The sequence below is a fragment of the Heterodontus francisci genome, chromosome 6, assembly GCF_036365525.1.
Source record: "Heterodontus francisci isolate sHetFra1 chromosome 6, sHetFra1.hap1, whole genome shotgun sequence".
NCBI classification, from domain to species: Eukaryota; Metazoa; Chordata; class Chondrichthyes; order Heterodontiformes; family Heterodontidae; genus Heterodontus; species Heterodontus francisci.
The window spans coordinates 54,293,438-54,308,703 of NC_090376.1; positions in this window are offsets into that span (position 1 = coordinate 54,293,438).

Sequence of the window (15,266 nt, forward strand, 5' to 3'; positions counted from 1 at the left end):
TAGGTCAATAGAGATGCAGTGGCAGACATTTAAGGGGATATTTTAGAATACACAGAATAGATCCATTTCAACGAGAAAGAAAAATTCCAAGAGTGGGACTCGCCATCTGTGGTTAACGAAAACAGTTAAAGATAGTATCTTTCTTTCTTTTGGGCCTCCTTATCTCGAGAGACAATGGATATGCGCCTGGAGGTGGTCAGTGGTTTGTGAAGCAGCGCCTGGAGTGGCTATAAAGGCCAATTCTGGAGTGACAGGCTCTTCCACAGGTGCTGCAGAGAAATTTGTTTGTTGGGGCTGTTGCACAGTTGGCTCTCCCCTTGCGCCTCTGTCTTTTTTCCTGCCAACTACTAAGTCTCTTCGACTCGCCACAATTTAGCCCTGTCTTTATGGCTGCCCGCCAGCTCTGGCGAATGCTGGCAACTGACTCCCACGACTTGTGATCAATGTCACACGATTTCATGTCGCGTTTGCAGACGTCTTTATAACGGAGACATGGACGGCCGGTGGGTCTGATACCAGTGGCGAGCTCGCTGTACAATGTGTCTTTGGGGATCCTGCCATCTTCCATGCGGCTCACATGGCCAAGCCATCTCAAGCGCCGCTGACTCAGTAGTGTGTATAAGCTGGGGGTGTTGGCCGCTTCAAGGACTTCTGTGTTGGAGATATAGTCCTGCCACCTGATGCCAAGTATTCTCCGAAGGCAGCGAAGATGGAATGAATTGAGACGTCGCTCTTGGCTGGCATACGTTGTCCAGGCCTCGCTGCCGTAGAGCAAGGTACTGAGGACACAGGCCTGATACACTCGGACTTTTGTGTTCCGTGTCAGTGCGCCATTTTCCCACACTCTCTTGGCCAGTCTGGACATAGCAGTGGAAGCCTTACCCATGCGCTTGTTGATTTCTGCATCTAGAGACAGGTTACTGGTGATAGTTGAGCCTAGGTAGGTGAACTCTTGAACCACTTCCAGAGCGTGGTCGCCAATATTGATGGATGGAGCATTTCTGACATCCTGCCCCATGATGTTCGTTTTCTTGAGGCTGATGGTTAGGCCAAATTCATTGCAGGCAGACGCAAACCTGTCGATGAGACTCTGCAGGCATTCTTCAGTGTGAGATGTTAAAGCAGCATCGTCAGCAAAGAGGAGTTCTCTGATGAGGACTTTCCGTACTTTGGACTTCGCTCTTAGACGGGCAAGGTTGAACAACCTGCCCCCTGATCTTGTGTGGAGGAAAATTCCTTCTTCAGAGGATTTCAGAGGATTTCAGAGATAGTATCAAACTTAAAGAAAAAGCCTATAATTGTGCAAAGATGGGAGGCAGGTCAGAAGTTTGGACAGAATATAAAAAACAGCAAACAATGACCAAAAGATTGACAAGGAAGGTAAAATTAGAGTATGAGAGAAAGCTAGCCACAAATATAAAGACAGTAAGAGTTAATATAGATATTTAAAAAAGAAAAGAGTTAATAAAGTGAGCGTTGGTCCTATAGAAAGTGACTCTGGGGAATTAATAATGGATAATAAGGAAATGGCAGATGAATTGAACAGATATTTTGCATCGGTCTTCGCTACTGAGGGGATAAGTAATATCCCGGTATTAGCTATAAGTCAGGAAATGGAAGGGAGGGAGGAACTCAAGAAAATTACAATCACCAGGGAAGTGATACTGAACAAATTGTTAGAGCTGCGGGCTGACAGGTCCCTGGTCCTGATTATGATTATGATTAGAGATACAGCACTGAAACAGGCCCTTCGGCCCACCGAGTCTGTGCCGAACATCAACCACCCATTTATACTAATCCTACACTAATCCCATATTCCTACCAAACATCCCCACCTGTCCCTATATTTCCCTACCACCTACCTATACTAGTGACAATTTATAATGGCCAATTTACCTATCAACCTGCAAGTCTTTTGGCTTGTGGGAGGAAACCGGAGCACCCGGAGAAAACCCACGCAGACACAGGGAGAACTTGCAAACTCCACACAGGCAGTACCCGGAATCGAACCCGGGTCCCTGGAGCTGTGAGTCTGCGGTGCTAACCACTGCGCCACTGTGCCGCCCTCACTACTTACTATACATGAAAAAACTGTCAATCTTTCATACATTAGATACATACCCAGCTATTTAGAGCTATTCCCTAACAGCAGTGACTCACCAACCAATCACCTTGCAGCTTTCCTGTGATGTCACTGTTGGCTTTTTTTTTTAAAACTCCGGTCTGCTGGAATAGGTCTGACTACTCTCCACTCCTGAAGGTAAGTGAAGTCCTCGAGCCTCGCTCTGGATTTATCCGCTCCTGGTTCTGGTCGTTTCCACACAGGTCCGACTGCTCTCTGCTCCTGAAGGCAAGTGAAGGCCCCGAGACTCGCTCTGGATTTATCCGCTCCTGGTTCTGGTCGTTTCCACACAGGTCCGACTGCTCTCTGCTCCTGAAGGTATGTGAAGGCCCTGAGCCTCGCGCTGGATTTATCCGCTCCCGGTTCTGATCGTTTCCACACAGGTCCGACTACTCGCCGCTCTTGAAGGTAAGTCAAGGCCCCGAGCCTCATGCTGGATTTATCGGCTCCCGGTTCTGGTCGTTTCCACACAGGTCTGACTGCTGTCCCCTCTTGATTGACAGGTCACTCATCTCACTTAACAGAAAATGTTGGAAATACTCAGCAGGTCTGTTTCTCTCTTCACAGATGCTGCCAGACCTGCTGAGTATTTCCAACATTAGTGTGCTAATGGAGTTGGTCACCACTTCCACACTGGAAAGGATGGGCTCCAAACTCTGCACAAAGCCCTGATGGACATCATCCTAGGGTGTTAAAAGAAGTGACTAGTGAGATAGTTGAGTCGTTAGTTTTAATTTTCCAATATTCCCTAGATTTGGGGAAGGTTCCGTTAGATTGGAAAATAGCGAATGTAACTCCTTTATTCAAAAAAGGAGGGAACAGAAAGCAGGAAACTACAGGCCAGTTAGCTTAACATCTGTCTTAGGGAAAATGTTAGAAGCTATTATTCAAGAGGTTATAGCAGGGCATTTAGAAAAATGCAAGATAATCAGGCAGAGTCAACATGGTTTTGTGAAAGGGAAATCATGTTTAACCAATTTATTGGAGTTCTTTGAGGGAGTTACATGTGCTGTGGATAAATTGTATTGTACTTAGATTTCCAGAAGACATTTGATAAGGTGCCACATCAAAAGTTATTGAAGAAAATAAAAGCTCATGGTGTAGGGGGTAACATATTGGCATGGATAGAAGATTGGCTAGCTAACAGGAAACAGAGAGTAGACATAAATGAGTAATTTTCTGCTTGGCAAGATGTAACGAATGGTGTGTCACAGGGATCTGTGCTGGGGCCTCAACTTTTTACAAATTATATAAATGACTTAGATGAAGGCGCCGAAGGTATGATTGCTAAATATGCCGATGACACAAAGATAGGTAGGAAAGTAACTTGTGAGGAGGACATAAGGGGGCTACAAAGGGATATAGATAGGTTAAGTGAGTGGGCAAAGATCTGGCAAATGGAATATAATGTGGGAAAGTATGAAATTGTTCACTTTGGCAGGAAGAATAAAAAAGAAGCATATTATCTAAATGGTGAGAGATTGCAGAGCTCTGAGATGCAGAGGGATCTGGGTGTCCTAGTGCATGAATCGCAAAAGATTAGAATGCAGGTACAGCACATAAAGCTAATAGAATGTTATTGTTTATCGCGAGGGAAATTGAATACAAAAATAAGGAGGTTATGCTTCAGCTATACAGGGCATTGGTGAGACCACATCTAGCGTACTGTGTACAATACTGGTTTCCTTACTTAAGGAAGGATATAAATGCGTTGTCGACAGTACAGAGAAGGTTTACTAGACTAATACCTGGAATGGGTGGGCTGTCTTATGAGGAAAGATTGAACAGCCTAGGCTTGTATCTGCTGGAATTTAGAAGAGTACGAGGCAACCTGATTGAAACATATAAGATCCTGAGAGATCTTGACAGGGTAGATGTGGAAAGGATGTTTCCCCTTGTGGGAGAATCTCGAACTAGGGGTCACTGTTTAAAAATAAGGGGTCGCCCATTTAAGACAGAGATGAGGAGAATTTTTTTCTCTCAGAAGATCGTGTGTCTTTGGAATTCTCTTCCTCAAAAAGGCAGTGGAAGCAGAGTCTTTGAATATTTTTAAGGCAGAGGTAGATAGATTCTTGATAAGCAAGGTTATTGGAGGTAGGTGGAAATGTGGAGTAATCGGTTCAGCCATGAACTTATTGAATGGCGGAGCAGGCTCGAAGGGCCGAGTGGCCTAATCCTGCTCCCGATTCATATGTTTGTATGTTCGGTACAATTTGCTAGTGCTATTGAAGAGGTTGTAAACTAACTTGACAGGGGTGTGGGAGCCAGGAGATAATAAGAGAGAAGAACACCAAGGTGCACAGAGAATTGGGAGAGACAGATTGCACTAGAGTAGGAAATAGTAAAGTATTAGGTGGGGTTGGAGTAAGAGGGAAAGTAATGAAGTCTAAATTAGGGTTACTGTGCATGTATGTGAATGTGCCGGGTGTGGCAAATAAGATTGGTGGGCTGCAGGCACAGATAGCCATGTGGAAGTATAATGTTATTCCGATAATGGAGACCTGCCTTAAAGAAAGGCAGGACTGGGTGCTAAATATTTCTGGATACAAGGTGTTCAGGAAAGATAAGAAAAGGGTGAGGGGTGGCAGTTTTGATTAAGGAGAACATTGTAGTGCTGGAGAGAGAGGATGTCCCAGAGGGGTCAAGGGACAGAATCTATTTGGCGACAGCTGAGGGAAAAAAGGTGCAATTACATTGCTCAATGTAGTCTATAGGCCACCAACTAGTGGGAAAGATGTAGAGGGACAAATTTGCAAGAAAATTACAGAGAGGTGCAAGAATTATAGAGTGGTTATAATGGGGGACTTTAATTATCAAAATATAGATTGGGTTAGTAGTGGTGTAAAGGGCAGAGAGGGGCAAGAGTTCCTAGAGTGTGTTCAGGAGAATTTTCTACAGCAGTATATTTCCAGTCCAGCTGCTAGACCTGGTTCTCGGGAACGAGGTTGGCCAAGTGGATCAAGTGTCAGGAGGGGAATAATTAGGGGACAGTGATTATAGTATCATAAGGTTTAGGTTGGCTATGGAAAAGGAAAAGGAACAATCCAGAATAAGAATAATTAACTGAGGGAAGCCAACTTCAAACCTGGCCCTGATAAATTGGAATCAAAGATTGGCAGGCAAAACAGTAACTGAACATGAATGGGCTGCCTTTAAAGAGAGATAGTTCAGACACTGTCAGCGTATATTCCCACAAAGGGGAAAGGTAGGGCAACAGATCTTCCTGGATGACGAAAGAGGTAGAGATTAAGATGAAGAAGAAAAAGCGTGCTTATGACAGATGTCGGATGGATTGTACAACCGAGAACTAGGCTGAAAATAGATGGTTCCAAGGGGAAGTGAAAAAGCAAATAAGAGAAGCAAAGAGAAAGTATGAAAAGAGACTGGCCTAATATAAAATGGAATCAAAAAGCCTTCTACAGGCATATAAGTAGTAAGAGGGTGGTAAAAGGAGGAGTGGGGCCAATTAGGGACCAAAAAGGGGATTCATGCATGGAGGCAGTGGGGCATGGCTGAGGCATTAAATGAATATTTTGCATCTGTCTTTACCAAGGAGGATGATGTTATGCAGATCATGGTGAAAGAGGAGGTAATTCAGACACTTGAAGGGTTTAAATTAATAAGGAAGAAGTATTGAATAGGCTAGCTGTACTTAAAGTTGATAAAGCACCAGGACTGGATGAGATGCATCCAAGGATACCGAGGGAAGTGAGAGTGGAAATTGTGGAGGCACTGGCCATAATTTTCCAGTCTTCCTTAGACTCAGGGGCGGTGCTAGAGGGCTGGCAAATTGCAAATGTTACACCTTTGTTCAAAAAAGGGTGTAAAGATAACCCCAGCAACTACAGGCCAGTCAGTTTAACCTCAGTGGTGGGGAAGCTTCTAGAAACGATGGGCCAGATTTTGTTCTCATCCCGACTGTCCCTTAGATACCAGGCTGAGGGGAACAGGAGTTGTCCTGTCCCTTAGATACCAAGCTGAGGGGAACAGGAGCTGTCCTGTCCCTTAGATACCAAGCTGAGGGGAACAGGAGCTGTCCTGGCCCTTAGATACCAGGCTGAGGGGAACAGGAGTTGTCCTGTCCCTTAGATACCAAGCTGAGGGGAACAGGAGCTGTCCTGGCCCTTAGATACCAAGCTGAGGGGAACAGGAGCTGTCCTGGCCCTTAGATACCAGGCTGAGGGGAACAGGAGTTGTCCTGTCCCTTAGATACCAAGCTGAGGGGAACAGGAGCTGTCCTGGCCCTTAGATACCAGGCTGAGGGGAACAGGAGTTGTCCTGCCCCTTAGATACCAAGCTGAGGGGAACAGGAGCTGTCCTGGCCCTTAGATACCAGGCTGAAGGGCACAGGAGCTGTCCTGGCCCTTAGATACCAGGCTGAGGGGAACAGGAGTTGTCCTGTCCCTTAGATACCAAGCTGAGGGGAACAGGAGTTGTCCTGTCCCTTAGATACCAAGCTGAGGGGAACAGGAGCTGTCCTGGCCCTTAGATACCAGGCTGAGGGGAACAGGAGTTGTCCTGGCCCTTAGATACCAGGCTGAGGGGAACAGGAGTTGTCCTGTCCCTTAGATACCAAGCTGAGGGGAACAGGAGCTGTCCTGGCCCTTAGATACCAGGCTGAGGGGAACAGGAGTTGTCCTGTCCCTTAGATACCAAGCTGAGGGGAACAGGAGCTGTCCTGGCCCTTAGATACCAGGCTGGGGAACAGGAGCTGTCCTGTCCCTTAGATACCAGGCTGAAGGGCACAGGACCTGTCCTATCACTTAGATACCAAGCTGAGAGGAACAGGAGCTGTCCTGGCACTTAGATATCAGGCTGCGGGGAACAGGAGCTGTCCTGTCACTTAGATACCAGGCTGAGGGGAACAGGAGTTGTCCTGTCCCTTAGATACCAGGCTGAGGGGAACAGGAGTTGTCCTGTCACTTAGATATCAGGCTGCGGGGAACAGGAGCTGTCCTGTCACTTAGATTTCAGGCTGAAGGGCACAGGAGCTGTCCTGTCACTTAGATATCAGGCTGCGGGGAACAGGAGCTGTCCTGGCACTTAGGTATCAGGCTGCGGGGAACAGGAGCTGTCCTGTCACTTAGATATCAGGCTGTGGGGAACAGGAGCTGTCCTGTCACTTAGATATCAGGATGCGGGGAACAGGAGTTGTCCTGTCACTTAGATATCAGGATGCGGGGAACAGGAGCTGTCCTGGCACTTAGGTATCAGGCTGCGGGGAACAGGAGCTGTCCTGTCACTTAGATATCAGGATGCGGGGAACAGGAGCTGTCCTGTCACTTAGATATCAGGCTGCGGGGAACAGGAGCTGTCCTGGCACTTAGGTATCAGGCTGCGGGGAACAGGACCTGTCCTATCACTTAGATACCAAGCTGAGGGGTACAGGAGCTGTCCTGGCACTTAGGTATCAGGCTGCGGGGAACAGGACCTGTCCTATCACTTAGATACCAAGCTGAGGGGAACAGGAGTTGTCCTGTCCCTTAGATACCAGGCTGAGGGGAACAGGAGTTGTCCTGTCCCTTAGATACCAGGCTGGGGAACAGGTGCTGTCCTGTCCCTTAGATACCAGGCTGAGGGGAACAGGAGCATCCTGCAACTTAAAGGGGTGACCCACTGTCATTTTCCATAAAGCCACCTGAGACATTGGAGGGACAGAACCTGCTTGAGGCAATGGCAGAGAGAGCCAACCGCATGGTCTCAAGGTTCACCAATGACTCCTTGCATGTTTTCCTCCAGGCAGCAGACCAAGGTGGGAGGTCCATTTCCCCCAGACAGAAGGCCAGGATGGAGGTTGCGGAGGAGGTCAGCAGCCGAGGTGTGGTCAGGAGGACATGGATACAATGCTGCAAGCAGGTCATCGACCTTCTCCGCTCTGCCAGGTTAAGGGACATATCTCAGCCCTCATTGTGTTGTACTCATATGGGTGGGTAATCAGGTGTTGTTGCTGCAAAGTTGAAGCCATCCATCTGGAGTGAATGGCTACAGCCCTGTTGTGGGCCATATACTGACAACATCTGAGCCACACAATGGACCAGAAGTCTGCCAACCATACACTTGAATGGCAATGGACCCAGAGGCAGAATGCAGCACAAGGGATGAGCGGGTGCTCCTTCAAGCCAAGTAACTGAAATAATTGTCATATGTCTGCGCAGGAGAAGAGGGCCCAGAAGACCCATGAGAGGGCACGACCAGTGGCGGTGTGCCAAATCTAGCATTTCTCACCATGTGGAGGAGAAGGCATTGCTGCTTGCTGGCAAGGACAGAGTCTGTTCAGTTGCTGATGGTGAGGCCGGAGCACCTGACCAAGAGGATGAGTACCCCAGAGTGTGGGCACGGGAGCGAGGGAGGTGGGTGCGCAGCTTGGATCAAGCAACGAGGTTTGCTCGCAAGATCAAAATCACACACATATGGCCACACTGCAGCCAATAACATGTCCTTCAGTCAGGAGTGTTGATCACGACTGATCATTCTTTTCCCCCTGCAGCTGCAACACAGCAGCAGCTAGGCAACGTCTCCGGGGCTCTTCCGTCCACCTCTGAGGAGGAATGGACTTCAGAGGGTACAGCATCACATCCTCACACCGCACCCAGCGCCAGCTCAGAGACAGTCATCACGGTTGGGATGTGTGCCTCCTCGGAATTGTGGTCACAACCTGATGCCAACACCACACAAGTGCTGGGCCAGCTGCCAGAGGCAGTATTGGCCGATGCCTTTGATACTCGGAGGACTGTGGGAGGTCAGGCGAGTGCAGTACTCCATGCTGATGATGAGCCTCTGATGACATTTATTCGTCGGGAGATGCTGCAGGTGCAGCGTGCGGTGCATGGAGATCTGGCGGAGTTACCAGAGACATTGCGTGCTCTGGCTCGGGCTTTGGAGATCTCCATCCAGGCCATGAGTAACGCATAGTCCCTGTCCTCTGTGCATCTGGCTTCCTCCATTGAAAGACTAGTGGCTGCTGTGGAGGGCCCAATCCTAGAGGCCCTGCAGAACTTCATAGAGAAAGTGAGCTCCATTGTCCAGTGCCTTAGCGAGCTGTCTTATGAGGCTCCTGCAACATCCAGAAGCTTCTCATCCCTGGAGGTCAGCAGGGAGGCCCAATTGAGCCTTGAGAGGGCACAGGAGCAGCAACAGAATGCATATGGGGGCTCCTCTCAGGGGGCTGCTGATGCATTCAGCAGCTCCTTGTCCCCACTGCCAGTGACATCAGCACTGCATAATCCCACAGCCTCGGGCAGGCAGAGGACGCCCGCCAAAGTCATCCAAAGCCATCGGGCAGCCTGAACAACCACCTGTCTCTGCCATGGCTGACACCAAAGGGCCATCCACATGCGTGAGCACTCGCAAATGTTTCAAACAATCACAGTAACTGCACTACTGGGTCACTGGTGCAATTTGTAAACATTTATTTGCTGTTATAACTCACTAAAAGTTATTACATTTTTCACTTGGCATTTTCATCTGTCACAAGTCAATGCTGATGTTTTAGGTGATCTGGTTGTTCTACATGAAATGGAGACTTGGGGCGGGTGGCACACTCGGGCCTTCTGGTGTTTGAGGGAAAGGTGGGCCGTTGCAGCTGAGATTTCCACCTGCAGGTGAGTGCTTCTGCGCTTACAACTGATATGAATGCCTCATTTCAGATTGACATGTCAGTTGCTGGGTGATGAGCACCCATTCAGGAGAAGCTCCTGAGTATTAGAGCCTCCCGGGCCTCCCTTGTACTCAACTCACACAAACCTCCAGCTCCCTGCCCCCGCCGTTCAGGTGGCAGCGCCCCCTTGTCCTCATCCTCAGCCGTTTCACCATCCTCGTCTGAGGATGCCTCGCGCTGAACAAAGTCCTCATCCTCCAGAGCCTCCCCCCCTCTGCATCGCCAGATTATGTAAGGCGTAGCAGACAACAACGATGCAAGATATCCTTACTGGCGAGTACCTTAGGGCACCACCTGAGCGATTGAGACACCTAAATCTAATTTTGAGAAGACCTATGGTCTGCTCTATGGTGACGCTGGTGATTGCATGGCTAACATTGTACTGTTTCTCTGCCTCATTCCGCGGGTTCCTCACCGGTGTCACCGGCCATGTCTTCAATGGGTAACCCCTGTCACCAAGTATCCATCCTTGCCAGAATTCAGGAGGGCTGAATAGTGCTGGCACCTGGGAGTTCTGGAAAATGAATGCATCGTGACTGCTTCCAGGATAACGAGCACACACCTGCAATATACCCTTACGATGGTCACAGACAAGTTGCACATTCATTGAGTGAAACCCCTTTCAATTAATGAAGGCCCCTGACTGACCTGTAGGTGCTGCATTGGCCAAGTGTGCAGCCAATTAAACCTTGGACCATGGGGAACGCAGCGATGGTGCTGAAGCCTCTGCCTCTCTCGGCCTGACTGGCAGAGTCCGTCTTGAACTTGATGAACAGGTTGGCATGCCTAAGTATGGCATCAGTCACCACCTTAATGCAGTGATGCACTGATGATTGCGAGACTCTGCACCTGTCTCCGATGAAGCCTGGAAGGAGCCTGATGCGTAGAAGTTTAGAGCGACTGTTAGCTTTAGACCGACCAGCATTGGATGACCACCCACGTAGTTGGAAGTGACCTCCGCTGCCAGCATCTCACACAGAGATGTGACAGTCTCTTGGGACAGGCGCAGTCTTCTTCGGCACTGGCACTCTGACATTTGCAGAAAGCTCAACCACAGGCGGTGGACGCTGTCTGCTGGGTAGGCTCTTCTCCTCATAGGTGGTTGCACCCAGCACACTCTGTGACCTTCTTCCCCTCCCCCATTACCAGGCTGCACTTGGCCAGCAGCTCGCTGATTTCCCTGGCCAGTTGTCCCCCTGACCCTCCTTGTGGCGTAGTCTTCCTCAGTAAATGAGTCACCTCCAGAGTGGACAATTCCCATGGCTGCAGTGTCCCAGAGATGATATGAGGACAGGTATTTGCAGTTTGCTGCAAGGACAGGCACTCACAAGCCCCTCCCCTACACAAAATAAATCGTTGATGCTGTGGCCCTACCAGGAGTTTCAATCACTCAGGTGAACCAGCAAAAACAGCCCCAACCTTCAAAACGGAGCACAAATCTATCAGAGTAATGTAAAAACCAGAACCTGTAACACGTTCACAGATATACTGGTTGCCGCTCTTTTAAAGCAGCCGGCTTCTCGACTCCCTCTTCAACTCATTTGGCAGATGTAAAATGTGACAGCTGATCTAAATTGGATGTCAATTGGATTTTAGACAACCTCAATTGGCCCTTAATTGCTGCAAAGCAGACGTTGAACGGCGCCTCAAACTCACCCGCCTTCCGACCTACGTAAAATGGGGATTGGGCATCATGACGTCGGGGACCCGACTCAACATCAACGCCCGCCATTTTCTGCCTCGGAGGACACCCGTTTTGTGCAGGTAAAATTCCGGTCATAGTCTTTAAAGGGATGGGGTTCCCGCCTCCTTAGACTTTGACAGCAAAAGACCAGAGGATCGCTCCAGAGGGCTGAAAAAATGCAGAGACAGGGTTCCCCCCGCCTTTTCGGCCTGGCGCCAAGAGCCCTGCCTCCTGCACAAAACCAGCCCGATATTTTGGGACAAAATTAATAGTCACTTGGACAAATGCAGGTTAATTTGGGAAAGCCAGCACAGTTTTTTGAAGGGCAAATCGTGTTTAACTAACTTGCTGGAGTTTTTGATGAAGTAACAGAGAAGGTTGATCAGGGTATTGCTGTTGATGTGTACATGGACTTCCAAAAAGCATTTGATAAAGTGCCACACAGCAGACTTGTGAGCAAAGTTGTAGCTCATGGAACAAAAGGGACAGTGGAAACATGGATGCGCAATTGGCTGATCAAAGTGATTCCTGACAACGCAGCCGGCCGCTGACATCATCAGGCAGCGCCAGGATGCGCACATACACAGATGGGCTCCTGCTATCTGCGCGTGCGCGACCTTCCGACTTGCCAGGACTCGTTAGCACATGCGCCGAAGCATCACCACGTAATGTGTACATCTTCGTGCAACGTGCCTGGTCGGCTCCGCTCCCCCCACCACCCCCCCCCCACTCTCTCCGGCCGCTCCGTTCCCCTACCCCCACCACCCCGCCGCTCTCTCCGGCCGCTCCACTCCCCTCCTCCGCTTCTCTCTCCGGCAGCTCCGCTCTCTCCAGCCGCTCCATTCCCCCCCCACCCCGCCACTCTCTCCGGCCACTCCGATGATCTCTCCACCCCTCCTACCCTGCCTCTCCCCACCCCGCCACCTGTTCTCTACCCCCCGCCACCCACTCTCTCCCCCATCCTTCCAGACGCTAGCTCAAGGCGGCGCTGCTTACCGCCTCTCTGCCACGTGCTCCTACATGGCCTTGCTTCTTAGGGCGGCGCGGTGCGGGAAGGAAGCAGGGGGCAGGGACCGAGCGACCAGAGCGGAATGGCACTGAAAACCATTAGAATTGTGCAGCACTGTCAGAGGTGCTGTACTTTAGATTTCTATTGCGTGCTGCCATTGGTTTACTTTGCCATTCTGTGATTATTTGAACAGCGCCATCTTTAGTCCTGGCAGCTGCCTTAACGTCGCAGACTGTGACATTTTAGTGGAACAGGCTGCATTTGCACATGTGCTAGTACAGCGCCACCTAGTGGTTGCATTGTCAGCAAATACAGCCTTGGCTGATTGCTAGGAAACAGAGATTAGTGGTTAATGGATGTTTCTTGGAGTGGAGGAAGGTTTGTAGTAGAGTTCCCCAGGGGTCGATGTTAGGACGCTTGCTGTTCCTGATATGTATTAATGAGTTAGAGCTTGGTGTACAGAGCACAATTTCAAAATTTGAGGATAATACAAAACTTGAAAGCATCATGAATTGTGAGGATAGTGTAGAACTTCAAAAGGACATAGACAAGTTGGTTGAATGAATGGCAGATGAAATCTAACGCAGAGAAGTGTGAAGTGATTCATTTTGGTAGGCAGAATGTGGAGAGACAATATAAAATAAAGGGTGTAATTCTAAAGGGGTTACAGGAGCAGAGGGACCTGGGTGTATATGTGCATAAATCATTAAAGGTGGGAGGATAGGTTGAGAGCGTGGTTAATAGAGCAAACAGCATCTTAGGCTTCATTAACGGGGACATAGAGTACAAAAGCAAGGAAGTTATGTTAAACTTGTATAGAACACTGGTTGGGCCTCAACTGGTGTATTGTGTCCAGTTCTGGGTGCCACACTTTAGGAAAGAATTGAAGGCATTGGAGAGAGTGCAGAAAAGATTCACAAAAATGGTACCAGGGATGAGGAACTTCAGTTATGTGGATAGATTGGAGAAGTTGGGACTGTTTTCCTTGGAGAAGAGAAGATTGAGAGAAGATTTGATGGAGGTGTTCAAAATCATGAGGGGTCTGGACAGAGTAGGAAAAACTGTTCCCATTGGTGGAAGGATTGAAAACAAAAGGGCACAGATTTAAGGTAATTGACAAAAGAAGCATTGGTGATATGAGGAAAAACTTTTTGACACAGCAAGTGGTTAGGATCTGGAATGCACTCCTTAAATTGTAGAGGCAGGTTCAATTGAGGCATTCAAGAGGGAATTGGATTGTTATCTGAAGAGGAAGAATGTGCAGGGCTACAGGGAGAAGGCGACTGAGTGGCATTAGGTAAATCGCTCTTTCAGAGAGCTAGCACAGACATGACAGGCTGGATCAGTTCTGTGATTCTGAGATACAGCAAATGCTTGCTGAGTGAAGGCCAAAGCAGGAAAGAGAACTCTTTCTAGTAGTAAAGGAAAGCAGCGGTGTAACAAGGGTGGAGTTTACAATCTTGAAGTGAATCAGAGTGCTAAGTGAAGGGGAGCTAGGGCTGTATTGCATTTATGCAACTAGCAATCACTTAATGACAGAGACCTTTGTACAAAGGTACATCAGTGCATCAACATATGATTGCAGATTGCTCCATTATGAGTAGAGACATGTATGGGAGTAAATTCACCAATGTACCTCTAACTGAGAGCATAGTTCAGTTGAAAACTTACTCTGGTGAGGTGTTCAAATGGAGCGCAATGTCCAAGGTAAGGGCAAGTCCCTTAAGTACTCCCATTGTTGTAGCGAAATAGATCAACAAACCAACATTAATGGGAAAAGACTGACTTCATAAGCTGAGGTTAGACTGGAAGCATGTTTTCCAAGTTGAGAAGACCAAGAAGATTGAACAGCTATTGAATATTTACAGGAATATTTTCGAGGATATGTATGAAATACAATCGGTGTGAAAGTGCACATCTGAATTAGGTCTAGTGCAAAACTAGTATATTGCAAGGCTCGGCCAGTTCCTTTTGCTCTCAAACCCTAGGTTGAAAAGGAACTAAAGAAGCTAGAGGGGAACAGCATGCTAGTGAAAACTGATCACAGTGATTGGGCAACCCCAATTGTAGTAGTGCCAAGTCAGACAGAGCCATGAGACTATGTGGGGACTACAAAGTCACAATCGACCAGGTAGTATGCACTACCAACCTCTCAAGATATGTATGTGGAGTTAGTAAGATCCAAGCTATTCATGAAGTTGGATTTGTGCCATGCTTATGCACAGTTGAATGTGGACCGAGAGAGTCAGCAGGAAACACACACATGGGGTTATACTCCTACATGAAGCTACCCTAGGGTGTGAAGTCTTCTCCAAAAATCTGCCAAGCTACAATGGATAAGATTTTGCAAGGCATGCTGCATTGCTTGTGTAATCAGGACGATGTGTTGATCGCGACCGCGACAGCGGAAGAGAATCTTCAAATGTTGGATAAAGTGTTACAAAGGCTCAATGATCACAATGTGAAGTTGAAACGGAGCAAGTATGATTTCGTGCAAACTGAGGTAGTGTACCTTGGCTTGAAAATCAATGAGAAAGAACTACAGTCAGTGAAAGAGAAGACAGACAGGCTATAGATAATTTCCTAAAGCCAAAATATGTGTCTGAGTTTAGATCTTTTTTAGGCATGGTCCATTGCTACTTGTGATTCATACCTGAGCTTGCAATGCTGTTAGCTCCACTACATGAGTTGTTGAAGAAAGATGTAAAATGAGAATGGTCTAAAGCACAAGATGCTTATGATGCATGTAAGAGAAGCTTGAGCAGTGATACATTACTCATTCATTGCGACACAA